The sequence below is a fragment of the Oreochromis niloticus genome, linkage group LG13, assembly GCF_001858045.2.
Source record: "Oreochromis niloticus isolate F11D_XX linkage group LG13, O_niloticus_UMD_NMBU, whole genome shotgun sequence".
Taxonomy (NCBI): Eukaryota; Metazoa; Chordata; class Actinopteri; order Cichliformes; family Cichlidae; genus Oreochromis; species Oreochromis niloticus.
The window spans coordinates 27,765,841-27,782,541 of NC_031978.2; the positions used below are offsets into that span (position 1 = coordinate 27,765,841).

The following is a 16,701-nucleotide window of genomic DNA, read 5'->3' on the forward strand; positions in this document are numbered from 1 at the left end:
GCTACAATAATAAAGTGATGAGGGAAAAAAAGTAATAAATATGAAATAATGTATTTATGATGATTCCATTTGTTTCACTATCCACTCTGTGCAGGCAGAAAGCTTATTACATTTTTAAACTGTAGAGATACAATAATTTTGCTGCTGTAAAATCAGCATTTTGTCTTATTTAAAATATAAATCGAATATAATCTGTTTCTTAATGTATGTTCTTTGAAATACAGCATGTTTTTTAAATATTATATTTATAATAATCCATTATTATGTGGACATGCATATGAGATCGTTTTAAGTGAAATATAATCCCTCCAGAAAGGCAGGAAAAGCCCTGTAACTTACTTTAAAACTAAATATGTTCCCTAAAACGGTGGAAAGAGCTACAGACCCACGACAGCCCTACCCAGTTAGCCAGCAGCTATGACCAGCACTACTTGTGCAGTTAATAAAAGGACAGGTAATGTTTGTCGCGCTGTTACACACACAGCACGCTCATTTGTTTCAGTTCGTCAGTTGTCACAAGACAGCTTACCAACGTGTACATAATAAGCTAATACTCCTGTGTGCTACATACTACAGTGTACGCTCTACACCTACTTACTGGTTTTGTTGCATCAGTCTGTGTGTCTGAGGTAATTTGTGTTTCTCCTACAGCTCCGTCCGGACCGCAAAAAATGCGCGTGCTCTTTGTGAGCTCGTTCCCGGCTCGTAACCAGCGCGTTCTGCCGTCAAGGGCGATCATTGGTTAATGGTGATCATGTTACTGATGCAAGCCAGATCCTTTTATTTAGCAAAACTGTGATTAATAGTTAAATATTATTGTTGAGGAGCACAGACAGGACTCCGCACGCACACACACATTTGAAAAAAAATAATTAAAAATTAAAAAAAAATATTTGCCTCAACAAAAGGGCACTTTGGGCACCCATCAGGAAAGGGGCGGGTGCTCAAGCCCCCCCCCGCCCCACCCCGCACGTGCCTTAGTCCAGGGTGCACTGATGCGAACCCCCAAGCCTCCTCTCTGTCTCTCTCCATCTCTGTCCCTGTTGCCTACCTGAATATCTACAAGTAACGTTAAACGATCCATTTCTGGGGAAAAGGAAGACAGTTTTGGGGTTGCTTTGCATTACTTTGAATGAAAGAATTACCTTGAACGGTTTTAAATTCATCATTCAGACTGAATGATGAATTTTAAAAAATTGTATTTATAAATTTCAGTCCTATAAGTGTCACTATATACCAAGTAGTACTGAAGAAATTTAAAATGAAATATTATGTGAAAAGAAGGACTCTCCGCAGTCCTGTGAAAACTACAGTAGATTACCCCATGATTTATGCAGAACCACAAAGATTAACAAAAATTCACAGTAATCATTTTCTTTATGACCCACTATTCTTTACAACATTACTTCAGTTCACTGAGGTTTGTTGCAGCTTTCGTAAAGTCCCACCACAGCATTTCATACAGGTTGAGGTCTGGACTTTGACCGGAGCATTACAACACCTCAAGCTATGATCTACTTTACAATAGAATAGAGTAGCCACTTTATTATCATTCAGAACCTCCACCAGTTAGTGCACATCAGAACACAATTTTGGTGCATTTCTAATTCTAAAGGTAGGTGTATGTATGTATGTATATATACACACACACACACACACACACACATATATATATATATTATATGAAGAATCTAGGATATATGCATGCAAGAATATGATGAAAAATGTGTGTATATACATATTATTAGTTAAGAAAACCCAATATTTTCTAATAATTCCAGTTATTCTGCTGTTTGTCAGTTTTGGCCGGCGGTCATAGGTTCTGTCCAATAATATGATGCGAGACTGGAGTAAAATACATCCATGGATTGACACTTTATTAAAGAAGCATGATAACAGCACAAGAACACTAACAAAAAAACCCTCCAACTAAACAAAATGGCTTCCTTATATACTCTACCTTATCAGGTGAGCATCCGGAATAGCCCAAGTATGGGGTTAACTAATCAACATGAAAACATAACCCTCCACACAAACAAACATGCAATAACATTAAAGCACATCACAAACATATACATATTTCCAACACATACTATAAACAAACCAATAACATAAGCTTCACCCATTACTATATAAATTAAAAACCCTCTTTATCCATACTCCCTAACCTGGCACACAGGTGATTGAGCCGCTTTCAATCTTTTGCTCCACATCCTGCACGAAGCGACCAGGACAGGTGAGTACCTTTATAAGTTCTCATTTCACACACATTTAGGTTATTGACAAATGATTAACTGCAAGCAGCTCTAACTTTGGCTCTTCTCTGACACAGGTAGGATGGCCAGTCCCACTGTCTCTTCACCGTTACAAGCTGTCAACTTAATTGTATGTCAAAACCTAATAAAAGAATTCATAAGAACTAATGCGTTTTTCTTTATTATACTAATTTAAATTCCCAATCCATCGATTAAATACTAACAATGCAAACAAGGTAATGGAACCTCTGGTCTCCATTACACTGTTGATTTGCTGTTTGGGATTGTTGTCCTTTTGCCTGGTTCAGTCTGGCCCAAGCTTTAGCTGTCACACAGAGGGCATCACATTTGACTCTAGAATACTTTGATATACAGAGTGCAGTGATTGCATGGTTCCTATATAGTTTAGTTTAATTTAGTGTCGCTTCATTAAAGACACACACGGGTCCATAACCAAACATCTCCACTTAATATCATTAAAGTGAGTTATTTTCATGTTTTGGTCCCTCCTAAAAATTAATTACATATGCTGAATAAAGTCAAAGTTTCCATGGAAACATAAATTATATTATCAGAACAGCCAAACTGTAATATAAAACTAACAAAAACAATAATGAATTGTGGTCATTAATATGTTGAAAAAATAATTCTTTTGAGTTTGATTCTTGTAGTTTCAAATGCTATTGTTTATTTTGTTATGTTACATATATCTTGTAAGTTTGTGGCATCGCTCATCTACAAAGCTACAGAGTTTAGCCTGAATATACAAACTGTTAATAATTATATCAATTTAAAAACTTCTCACTACTTGTTTTTATTTACTTTTTTTTTTTTTTATTCAGAGGGGAAGTACTTTGCAAGTTGTCTGAAGGCATTTTGAAGACGTTTTGAGGTAAGTTTGGCACATCTTCTTGGTCAAACAAAGGTACATTAGCTACATGCTAACCCTCAGCATTCACAGACTAGCTGGCATGTTAGCTTCAAGTGCCTGAAGCTAGGCGAGGTATGCTAACATAATTGTAACGATGTTTTCGTATCAGCTGCTAAGTTCTGCTGCTACGTGGACTTCAGGCTGTTTGCTTAATCTGTGCAGCACTGAGGCCTGAATGGATCTTGATAAGATTAGCTGACTTGGCAAGGATTCAGAAAACTGATGTGCTGACATAAAACCTGTTAATTACAAATCTGGTGATAACAGCGATTTTTAGTGAATTTCAGAAAAAAACACTTAAGGAAATTTAATGCAAAAACAACTTTAAAGTTTAAAGTTAAAGTAAACTTCAAAGCTGCAGAGCAGAAAACAAGGCTGATTTCAATTTTACCTTAATACAGCTGATTTAATGAGTTAAATTACCTTATTTCAGTGTTCTTCTCAAATAATCACACCAACCACTTTTATCCATGGCTGCAGTCTGCTGCTGTTCTAGTTCCCATAAGCGTAGGGATAAACCTACTGATGGGCTGGGAGGGGGTTCATGGATCAGTGCTGGTAGCCTCTTTTATTTATTCATTTATTATTAAATTAGCTATTTATTTATTCTATGTAGAAAAATTACACAAAAGGAGACAATGCACTGCAGTAAAACACAAACATCAGTTGGTTATAAACCTGTTTGGTATTCTTTAACAACCCTGGAGATACACTTACACTCCAAACAGGGGACTATCCGGAGCATTACCCGGTGCTCTGAGGTTGTTTTGGCCTCCTGTGAGCAGCTACCCTCGGGCAGTGATTTAAAGCAGGAGTGGGGAAAGTCTCAGAGCCACACGCCAGGCGCACTGCTTCACCTGCGACACCGTGAGCTTTGGTCACAGCGGCAGTCACCTGTGCGTACCCCAAAGACGAGCACAGCTGAGGCGGGCAGCCTGCCTCTCTCTCTGGCTGCCTGATTCGTTACTCTTGGTGTTTGACGATGAGATCGGAGTAAAGGTAGAGAACAAACAGAGATCATTTAATAATAACAAAAGTAAAACGCTGAAAAATTTGTGTGTGTAACGCATGAAGAAAACACTTGGTCTGCGTGTATATAGCTTTTTATTTTTTTAGTTGAAGTTTTTCTGTTTTAACTTCTGTTTAAAAGGTGTGCTCTAATCATCCTGCATGTGTATGCGCTCTCATTTCTGCATCTCTGCTGAGGTTTTGCATTACCCCGAACACGTGAATAAATGAATTAACTTGAAAACTAAATTCCAGTTTATGGGTTGTCTCTATAGCTGCACATTGGTGCTGAAAATAACATTTAAAATGAAATATGTTAATAATAAATATAAATTCACAAATGATTATATAGATCTTTGGCGCATTTAAGGATGGAGACTGTCTCCTTGTGCGTCACTAAAATGCAACTCATCTCTCTCTCTTTTAATTTTTTTTTAACTGCTAGACATCCAATAATCTCAGTAAAGCGATTTTCCTTTCCTGCCTCAATAATTACGGCAGCCCGGGTATTGTGAAGGCTAAATAACGCGCAGGGTAAAAGCAGCAAATGACCGGCCTGAATTACTGTTTCAGTCTTGTCCTGCTTATGTTAATTATACAGGTTATATAGAAAAATGACTGAGTCACGTTTACACCCAAAGGAGCTGCTCAGTCACAGAAATCCATGCCATGAAGCTTCCAGAGCAGTTTTTTCCCTTCTTTTTTGTTCTTGTTTTAAAATTAAAAAAAATAATGTTACTTATTTCGTTTCTATTTTATTTTATTCATTTATTTTCGTTCTTAATGCCAGAGAAGACGTGGGACTCAACATGAAGTCATCACCGCGACTTTTACGCACTGTGCGCGCTCGGCTCTCGGTGGCCCCGCTGTGTAACTTACAGGGTCTGCCACTTCACGGCTGAGTCCCGTGGCTCCTAAACGCTTCCACTTAGCAGTAACACCGGTTACAGCTGATCGCGGAATAACTAGGAGCGAACACATTTCATGAACTGACTCGTTGCAAAGGTGGGATCCTGCTACACAACTACGCTCAAGCTCAGCGAGCCCTTCAGAAAGACGCATTCTTCCACAAATGCTTGTCTTGAAAAGTCCAATGATAATAGAATATTACCCAAAACAAAACATAAAAATAATGCTAATAATAAATGAATACCAGTAATTAATGTCAGTTATAATAAACTAAACTCTTATAAAAATAAGAGTTTAGACTGAACATACAAATTGATCACCCTGAGGTAAGGTTAAAGGATTTTTGAATGTCTTTAGACATGTGGTCTGATTCTCTAGTTGTTTTCAGTACTTGTTTATAGCTGCCATAATATTTCATTGCGATGAATTTAACATATAATATCTTTGAGACAAACAGTGAGTGTCAAGAAATGACAACACTCATGTTTTAAAACTAGAAACCATCACGTACAACAACAGTTATCAGCATAAACAGACACACTATATACATTAACTGGATTTGTATGGTGCATTGTGCTAAACTGGCTCTCCATTAACAAACCTTTGTGAATTTATCAGCCATATTCAAACCAAATTTAAATCAGTGCAGAGATGCACATAGAAGTGTTGAAGTTTTTTCTTATGTAAATTGTTCTTTTGTTCTTGCACATTTTACAGCTTTTACAGCAGAACGCATGCTGTTGTATCCAGAATGATATTTGCCTTTTTTTGAAATAAACAACGCCTTCACGGAAAACTACTGGTTACCACTGTTGCCTCACAGCAGGGAGGTCCTGGGTTTGAACCCTGGCACCCTTTCTGTGTGGACCTTACACTGACAAAAAAAAATGCTAAGTTAATGTTGACTGTCTGGGCCGAAGACACTCTTGCCGAAGAGATTGTTGATGTCAAGAGTTCCACTTTCTGATTAAATAAAGGTCGATGCCTAAAAAATGTGCACGTTAGCCATGCTCTGTGCTTTAATGCACCTCCCATCATGGATGCTGGCTATTGAACTGCACTGATAACAAGTCAGATGTCCTTCTCCTCCTTTGCACAGAGAATTAAATGTTGATGATATATAAAAAAGGGACTTTTATATTATGATTGGTCAGATCTTATTACAGTTTTCCTCTTCCTTTCTCTTTTAAATTGTTGTTGCACTGTATGATTTTAGCCTTTATCAAAAAAGAACTGTGCTAACGTAACTACTTCTTCTAGAGAACCATGTGTGTTTTCTATACACTGCAGCCTGAAGACCCAGAAATCATAGACATAGACTGTTTATTTATTTAAAATCTTCTGCTCCAATTTTCTTTTTTCAAAAATTTGTTTTGCTGATATGAAATGTAAAAATTGCATAAAATTGTCATTTTTTAAAATATCATTTATATATTTATATAGAGAGCTCATGCTTATTCGAAAAAGTCATACTTTATTTTAGTATTCTGAAAGATTTCTGTACCCATTTTGAATTTTTAAAATGACCTGTGAGACTTCTGTACCTTTAGCATAACGCTACATTTAATTATTATTCAAATTGCAATCCCGTAATTCCCCTGTAGATTTTTCTTCCAGTATTACGTTACATCAATTATACAGAAAGTAATAAAAGCTTGTATGTGTCTCTTGTGGAAATAAACAGAAAACCTGCAATAACGTAATAATCAATAGTCATAATCGTAGCATTAAGATTGCAGTGAATCGCTCCCCTACGCTGCAATGCACTTTTTTACGGTTTACCTTTTTGGAGGATATGCAATTTAATTGAAGTAATAAGCTGATCAGATGGCTGTTTGTGCAGCTCGCTGTAGGCAGCGGTATCAAACTAAGACTCTTTTCCATTAGTTGAACAACCTGTAGGCTGATCAGCTGCTTAGCAGACTTTAATCACATCGTCATTGTGTGCAAACTCACCCATGGCGTTTATATTCAAAGACAGATCTGCGTTTCATTTTATTTAAAAATAAAAATCGGATTTATTCCAGTTGGTAAAGTTGCTCTGCTCAAAACATTACCTCACACTGGTCATGATGGAAGGTCCCATTACTTTGCAGGACTTTGATAATGGATGTGTGATGGGATTTGGATATAGGACCCACAGATAAAAAACTAAGGGGGACTTAAAGGAGCCGGTCTCACACACCGAGACATTGATTCTGCTCCAGGAACAGATAACCACAAAAAAGAAAAACGTCGACGCCTGTATCAGATAACTCACAGAGACTTCAAAGCTGCATTGTGTTTTAATAATGCATACTACAGATCTGCGCACTTTGCTCTCTGGCACCGCGTTTCTTGATTTTAGAAGAATCAATAAAAGCTAGCTGCGTGAAAAATGGCCAAAGACTTAGGCAAACATTTGAGGGGGGATCCCCGTGCATAGTAAGTGCAAGAAGTAATATCTGATTTAGTTTAAAGACAGAAAATAGAGTTTGACACATAAAGGTTAAAGGTCACTGCATCCACAGCTCAGTAAAGGCCTGGACATGTTAAACAATCTGCCCCCCCTCCCCACACACACACCCACCAATTACTGAGGCTACTGTTGGACCAGGACAGTTAATCAAGAAGGTCCCCTTTGTCTTTCCTCTTCTGATAACAGCTGTGCTGGTGTTTTGCATATGAAGAGCAAAGCAAAGACACTGACAAGCTTCAACTCAGACTGCTCTTTTCCAATTCGACAAAAGTGTTTGTTTGTTTTTCAAGATTGTTAATGTTTTGATTAATCATCAGGAGACTGTTTAAAACTAATCACATGACTCCCTGCTGTCATATTCGCATTAAAGACGAGTGGCTTCTAAAGTGGCCTCCTTTAAGTGAAAATATAACATATCTTTCTGCTGCACATTTCAATGCATCCACATTACTGGAATGAAACCACAGAGCACTAACACAAGTAAAATATAACACTAACACAATAAAAATATATGCAAAAACACAAACGAATATATAAAAAATATAAAACTGTGTATCAATATATAAATATGTGTCACGATCCTGGGTCCTTTTGACCCAGCGTTTTGTGTTTTCTACTAGTGTCATTTTGGTTCTGTTCTTCCTTCGGTTTAGTGTTATTCCGTTCTGCCGTCTACTCCTGTGTTAAGTCTGCGTTTCCTAGTCTGTGTCTTTGTGTGTATGTGTTTCCTGTTTTATTGTGAAGGTCTGCGTCTGATGTGAGTGTTTTTAGTTTGCCTCCCTTGTCTCGTCATGTTAATCTCTCCCAGCTGTGTCCCCCACCTGTGTGTAATCTCCCTGTGTTCTCTGAGTGTATTTTAGTCGTGTCTTTTGTCTTAGTGATTGCTGGTTCGTCTGTGTTGCTCCCCGTCATGTCCTGGTGTATTCTCCCTGCATCTACGTTTCTCACCTCAAGGTTTTAGGTTAGTTTTTGTGTAGCTTTTCCCAGTTTAGTTTATTCTTAGGGTTTGGTTTTCCTCCTCCTCGTTCTCGTTGGTTTTCCCTTTTGTTAATAAAGCTCGCTCACAACTGAAGCAGTCTGCATTTTGGGTCCATTAATATTCACACACGGCCTGCCTCGGCACCCCGTGACAATATGTGCACAGAATTAGTTGCAGGCTAATCTTCGTGCTCTACCTTGCTCTGTATATTTACTGTTTCTTGGGCGACCATCATGTGCCGACAATCCCAAAACGCAAACAATCACATGCACGTCGTATTTTAATTAACTGGTTTCGACGATCAATCAATTTAGGTGATAATGGGTGGGGGCGGAGTCAAGGGGTGGGGGTACTCTGAGTCAGCCATCCAGCTGCCGTGACATCACTGGGATCACCTGTGGAGGCCTCAGGTGACAGCTCATAAAAGGTGACCTGAGGTAAACAGGGGACACTCAGAGACACTTCGAGGGAAAGACGAGTGACCTCCATTCTCAACTGCTGCACATCCAGAGATCCATTCTAGCTGCTGCCATGTGGAACGACTCCTCTAATGGTAAGAGCTGCTCTCCAGGTTTGAAAACTTAGAAAAACTAAACTGTGTGTTTTCAGGTTTTTCTACCTGGGTCAAACAGTCCACCAGGTGCAAACAGCACTAAGTGTGGCGTGCTTTTTGCACGCTCAATCATCCAGGTTGACAATTTTTAAAATCCCAGAAAGTTGAATCTGTTCATTGAGACGCAACATTTCTCATCCAAGTGATATCTGGAGACTGATTGAGTCACTTAGATGAGTGAAGAAACATTTGTCCTGCTGGAAACACTGCATCCGGATGAACAGTCAGCTTCCTGGGACACTGCACAGTGACTCATACCAACAAGATCACAAGAAAACTATTAGCTGGATTACCACATTTTACATCTTTATGTAGCTGCAAAGATAGTACAGCAAGAAAATAGGTTGTATATCCCGTCTGATCTGATGGAACAATCTGCTTTCTCTTCTTTGCACAGATGACGCCATTCCTGTGGCCTCCGGCAACGGCTCCTCTCGCACCGCCAGTCGCAGGAAGAGGACCAGCTTCTCCAAAGAACACGTGGAGCTGCTGTGCGCCACCTTCGAGACTGACCCGTACCCTGGAATCACCATCAGAGAGAGCCTGTCCCAGATCACAGGCCTGCCCGAGTCCCGCATCCAGGTAAATATTTGTTAATGAAGGAGCAAGATTAATATAATGATGAAATAAATACAGCTTGTAAGTTTAGATTAGGTTAGGATTTCCCTTTTTTTAACATAAAATAACAATACTTTTGACATTATTCGACCTGCGAGCTGGTTAAAGACCCTCATGGACTTTGTACCTCTTCCACTGTTGCTGTGCGGGGACTCGATACCGCGCTCACTGTATGTCTTTATCTGTTGAGATAACACCAGCTGTTTTTATCAGGAGCTTATTTGAGGGAAGAGACACACTGACAGCTGATAGCTTCCGCTTAAAAGAGAAAGACGATTATTAACACAGCATAATAGAGTGCTTTAGCTGTACTGCTTTTAAATCTAAGCTCACGTATTTTTCCTTCATTTCCCGTCCAGGTGTGGTTTCAGAACCGAAGAGCTCGCACCCTAAAATCAAAAGGATCCAGCAAAGCCCAGAGCCCAGTGCAGTGTCCACAGGCTTGCCGCCACACACAGGTCTATGCACCTCAAATGCAGCAGGTGTTGAACAATGGACAGTTTCCTCCTGCCTTCAATGCCACCGGAGCGTATGGACAGTGTGGAGTCTCCTATGGGATTGAACCAGGAGGCTCAATGGGCAGTAACCCCAGCTCAAACCTGTGGGAGTACATGCCACAGGCAGGCTGCCAAAACGCCACTGGGGTCCAGCATAGCTCACTGCCAGTGCTGGCAGTGCAAGATATTATGTGGGAGCTGGGTGAGGAATGGCTGGGAGGAAATGGACTGGACAATGGTGATCATGTGACTGATGCAAGCCAGATCCTATTGAGGGGCACAGACAGGACTCTGCACGCACACACACACACTTAAAAAAAATAATTAAAAATTAAAAAAATATTTGCCTCAACAAAAGGGCACTTTGGGCACCCATCAGGAAAGGGGCGGGTGCTCAAGCCCCTTCCGACCCCCCCGGAATATCTATACGTAACGTTAAACGATCCATTTCTGGGGAAGAGGAAGACAGTTTTGGGGTTGCTTTGCACTACTTTGAATGAAAGAATTACACTGAAAAAAATAATCAGTGGGATAAACATAAAAAAATTATTGTAATCGGTTGCACGAAATTAAGTTATGTTTGGTTAACCTTAGTTTTTTTATGTTATACCTGCACACATTTTTCTGGTAACATGAACATGACTTTTTTATGTTGTTGTTACGTTTTTCATTCCGGTCAAATATTTATAGAAACCACTTGTTTATCAGACATGAACTTTTTGTGTTAATTGTATTGAACTACTATGTGTTATATTGACAAGATTATTTTATGGTAAGCTTATTTTATTTTATAACAAATTTCTAATATATAATATATAATCTAATATATAATTGAGTGTTCAATAAATAAAACTAAATTAAGGCTGATCTTACTGTATGTACTGTACACTTTCTCTTCAATCAAAGAAATAAGCAAAACATTTTTGAACAATGACCTGTATTTTTGAAAATACTACACAGTTGTAACAATGGACTTTCAATTCAGGCTTCCAAAATATACATGAGTCATATTTGTACAATGCATCTCTTGAAAAACATTCCACAACATTCCTCAAAGTTATCTGCTGTAACCTGGATTCAACATTGTGGGGCCTTATGACATCACGCTTATGTAAAAAATAGTTTTTTAAATGTAAGAGCCATAAGGTAATATGGCAACAGGGGTGTAATTATTAAAATGACACAAAGAAGAGACTTAAAATAACATTATAACCCACAGGCACAAAACCAAGAGACCTAAACTGATTAGTATTGGCTTGCTTCTATCACTAAACATCACAATCACTAATACTAGACCATGCAATCTGTTTGTAGTGGTGCACCTTGGGAAAGAAATTGCAAACTGGTGAAATTGGTGCAAGGCACCATTTCCATTGAGAAAAATGGACATTCAAAGTTTGAATTTTTTTTTCAAAAGAGCCATGGCTTGAAAAGTGAACACTGAACACTGCAGTAGTAAAGGCCCCAAGTTGAAAAGTGCCAGAAAAATAAGTTTCACTATGTACTGCAACTTTACCAGTGCTGGCTTAAAAGAAAGGATGGTACATATTCGAAGAGGTAAACATGTTGTTCCCACATCATAACTGGAAAACTGTTCAATCGTACAGTCTGGTCCTGAAAACCTGGGCCTTCTTTGAAAGGCTGTTCCTTTTGAGCTCCATAACCAGTTTCTATAATACCTCGAAGGTATACTTTTCCAGTGGGTAGGTGAGGTTCAAAGTGTACATTAGTCCAAACAGCACTGCAGCTGCTAGGGTATAGTTATCCAAATCCTGCCAGACTCTCTGGCCTTCAAGGACTATCCCAATGTCCTCAGGGCTGCCATTGGAATCTTTTGACTTTATGATGTAAATTCCCATGGTTGTTTCCTTATTAGATCGTTGGATAATGGCTTCATCTGTGGCCTAGAAAATGCAGAATTCCAAAATTTAATTAAACAGAACACTGGTCAAAGAACATTATACCAAATCTTATTTTAATCTGTGTCACTATTCCAAAAAATGTTAACATTAACACATTAGGTGAACAAAAATGGATTCATTACAGCATGTGATTTGAGTCCTCAGAATGCTTAAAAAGGTAATGCATTTCTAAGTGAAATCTCCATGCAAAGAAGCAGAATACTGTCAGAGCATAGAGAGGTGTTCAACTATGAACTCCACACATAGTTCTAATGCAGGTAAAAGAAAAAAAAAAAACGCACCCATGGTAAATTGTGAAAATCCCAGGTAATTTTCAACATACTCCTGGCATAGAGTGACAAGCAGCATTTTGTTAAAATTATTATTTTCCCTAAAGTGTATACACAAATTATTTTTTTTTCTTACCTGGGCCGTGGGCTCCAGAATGTTCTGAAGTCTTCTTCTTATTTGTCCTCCTCGCCTTTTGAAGACCTTTATTAGTTTGTCAGATAGCACATCTATCTGCGAGAGTAATCTGGACTGCAGTGGCATGGTGGTAATGCACTTAAACTCTGCATTTATCTAAAAAGAGAAGTTGTCACATAAAAATGCTGTCAAAATCTCAGATCTCACAAGGTTACATCCACACAAAGTTGTTATTTTTGTCAAATTACAATTTATTAGCTATGGGTCCCATGTTGCTGAGCAGTTCCATAGTTGCCCTTACTTCCATACCACCCAAAGCCTGTTTGCAACCACAGCAGTTGCCTCCTTCTGGACATTTTGCAGTTCTGAAAATGACCCAGAAACTACATCTATTATTGTCATATACACATCAAGGTCTTTCATTAATACTTAGTTAAATTAGTTAATTTGACCTTTCCAGAAAATTTACCGTACAGAATGTGAGATAACATATGCAAATCTTCACTAGTAAATAAAATAATGTTATTAAAACCTTAACTGTAACACCTCTACGTAACAGCGCTAGAGAATTGTTCTGAAGCAACACCAATCTGCCCTTCAGCAGGGATAAGCACCATATATCGATACAGAAAAAATAAATTTAATATATTTATATTGCCATTTTTTTCTTATCTCTTTAAGCCCTCCTCTCAGTCTCTCTATAAATCAGTTAAAATAAATTGTTGGGTTTTTTTGTGTCTTTAACATGTTATCAGTACATTACATTCACTGCCCCAGAACATGAAATAAAGCCCCACGTCATGCACTTCCTCTCCTAATGAGTACTGCATAGGTGTCATGCCCTAAGTAAACCGACTTTAGTGAAGTCGGTTTACTTAGGGCAAAAAAGCTAATGCACATAATATTGTCCCGCAGCTTAAGCTAGCATTATCGTTAGTTAACTTAAGGAATGACTTGTTTTTTCCATTATGTTGCTCAACGGCAATTCATGAGAAAAACTTCCCCATCTAATGGATGTTCTCTTCGTTTCCTCTCAAACATGTAGTTTTCAGTTTACCTCGACAAAGTATAGCTCAGCACCAAAAGTAAACAAAGCGAAGACAAAAAATGGCGGACGCCACAGTGAATTTTCCCTCGCAGAACACACCCTGGGGGGTGGAGTTTCAACAGAAAACATAACTATTTTCTGTTATTTTGATATGACTGGTTTTAAAAGACTGAACATCCTTCTAAAACAAGTGAAAGGCATGAGACTTAATTATGTTTAGACCAAAAATATAAATGATTCATGTTGGATATATTTACTGTATTTTTACTAATTTAACAACCTCATCATTGCATTAGCTTTATGCTATAGCATTACGCTTACATTAGCTTGAAGCTCAAGGTCGTCATTTTATTTAATTTCTTTTTCTGCGCTTACAAACAGGACACACAACATTTAGATAACCGTTACACTGAATCTTGGGTCTGTGTTGAGTCTTCCAGCTGCTGATTACAGAAGCTAGATTGACCTTTTAGCATGTTTATAGCGGCTGTGGCTATGTGCTGGTAATGTTACCATGTGTGCGCAGTCACATTAGCAGCAGACATGTTTCAACAAACTAGTCATATCCCGGCCCTACATTAGCTTGTTTAATGGTTAAGACACTGCAGGTACCACCACTTACTACAGACACCGATGCAAGTTTGTAATAGTCTGTTAATTTAGACTGAAAGAATATACAAACAATATTAACTCACATTATATATGTTAATTACTAATTTGCTTATGCATAATTTCGGTTACCATTAGCTAACTGGAGCCTAACATTGGCCTTTCCTGGTTTTCGATAAACAGCCCACATACCTGTAAAATAACAACACCCCAGTAAAAGTCCACATATATAAAGGGTCTACACTCTTTCTCACTGGTCTGTTAGCTTTAAAATCTTATTTACCTTCAAGTGTAAAACTCCAGATGGTAGTAGATTTTCCAAAGCGAGAGACAAAAATGGCGGACAGTGCAGCCGATTTTTCCTTTCCAGGGGGCGGAGCTTGAGCAAATAACACTACTAACTTGTTTCTTTTCAACATGATTTGTTCTAAAAGAATGAATATTCTTAAAGAATATGTGAAAATTAAAAGACAAAGATATGTTTAGACGTGAAATTTAAATTAGTCATGCTGGATATATGAAGTAATTTTATGCAAATTCAACAACCACCCTATTGCATTTTTTTCAGTGTACCTTGAACGGTTTTAAATTCATCATTCAGACTGAATGATGAATTTAAAAAATTGTATTTATAAATTTCAGTCCTATAAGTGTCACTATATACCAAGTAGTACTGAAGAAATTTAAAATGAAATATTATGTGAAAAAAAAAGGACTCTCCGCAGTCCTGTGAAAACTACAGTAGATTACCCCATGATTTATGCAGAACCACAATGATTAACAAAAATTCAAAGTAATCATTTTCTTTATGACCCACTATTCTTTACAACATTACTTCAGTTCACTGAGGTTTGTTGCAACTTTCGTAAAGTCCCGCCACAGCATTTCATACAGGTTGAGGTCTGGACTTTGACCGGAGCATTACAACACCTCAAGCTATTATTTACTTTACAATAGAATAGAGTAGCCACTTTATTATCATTCAGAACCTCCACCAGTTAGTGCACATCAGAACACAATTTTGGTGCATTTCTAATTCTAAAGGTATATCTCTATCTATATCTCTCTCATACATACACACACACACACACACACACACATACAAAAAGAATCTAGGATATATGCATGTAAGAATATGATGAAAAATGTGTGTATATACATATTATTAGTTAAGAAAACCCAATATTTTCTAATAATTCCAGTTATTCTGCTGTTGATTTGCTGTTTGGGATTGTTGTCCCTTTGCCTGGTTCAGTCTGGCCCAAGCTTTAGCTGTCACACAGAGGGCATCACATTTGACTCTAGAATACTTTGATATACAGAGTGCAGTGATTGCATGGTTCCTATAGTATAGTTTAGTTTAATTTAGTGTCGCTTCATTAAAGACACACACGGGTCCATAACCAAACATCTCCACTTAATATCATTAAAGTGAGTTATTTTCATGTTTTGGTCCCTCCTAAAAATTAATTACATATGCTGAATAAAGTCAAAGTTTCCATGGAAACATAAATTATATTATCAGAACAGCCAAACTGTAATATAAAACTAACAAAAACAATAATGAATTGTGGTCATTAATATGTTGAAAAAATAATTCTTTTGAGTTTGATTCTTGTAGTTTCAAATGCTATTGTTTATTTTATTATGTTACATATATCTTGTAAGTTTGTGGCATTGCTCATCTACAAAGCTACAGAGTTTAGCCTGAATATACAAACTGTTAATAATTATATCAATTTAAAAACTTCTCCCTAGTTGTTTTTATTTACTTTTTTTTTTTTAATTCAGAGGAGAAGTACTTTGCAAGTTGTCTGAAGGCATTTTGAAGACGTTTTGAGGTAAGTTTGGCACATCTTCTTGGTCAAACAAAGGTACATTAGCTACATGCTAACCCTCAGCATTCACAGACTAGCTGGCATGTTAGCTTCAAGTGCCTGAAGCTAGGCGAGGTATGCTAACATAATTGTAACGATGTTTTCGTATCAGCTGCTAAGTTCTGCTGCTACGTGGACTTCAGGCTGTTTGCTTAATCTGTGCAGCACTGAGGCCTGAATGGATCTTGATAAGATTAGCTGACTTGGCAAGGATTCAGAAAACTGATGTGCTGACATAAAACCTGTTAATTACAAATCTGGTGATAACAGCGATTTTTAGTGAATTTCAGAAAAAAACACTTAAGGAAATTTAATGCAAAAACAACTTTAAAGTTTAAAGTTAAAGTAAACTTCAAAGCTGCAGAGCAGAAAACAAGGCTGATTTCAATTTTACCTTAATACAGCTGATTTAATGAGTTAAATTACCTTATTTCAGTGTTCTTCTCAAATAATCACACCAACCACTTTTATCCATGGCTGCAGTCTGCTGCTGTTCTAGTTCCCATAAGCGTAGGGATAAACCTACTGATGGGCTGGGAGGGGGTTCATGGAACAGTGCTGGTAGCCTCTTT

General features: G+C 37.8%; 1 long non-coding RNA gene across 1 annotated transcript; it reads right to left on the reverse strand.

Annotated features, from left to right (window-relative positions):
- Positions 1–10,777: 10,777 nt before the first annotated feature.
- LOC109204778 (uncharacterized) lies at positions 10,778–15,288 on the reverse strand. Its single transcript, XR_002064274.2, has 2 exons — positions 12,596–15,288; positions 10,778–12,172 (listed from the first exon to the last, which is right to left on the reverse strand). It is a non-coding gene; the product is annotated as an uncharacterized LOC109204778 (long non-coding RNA).
- Between the last annotated feature and the right edge of the window lie 1,413 nt (positions 15,289–16,701).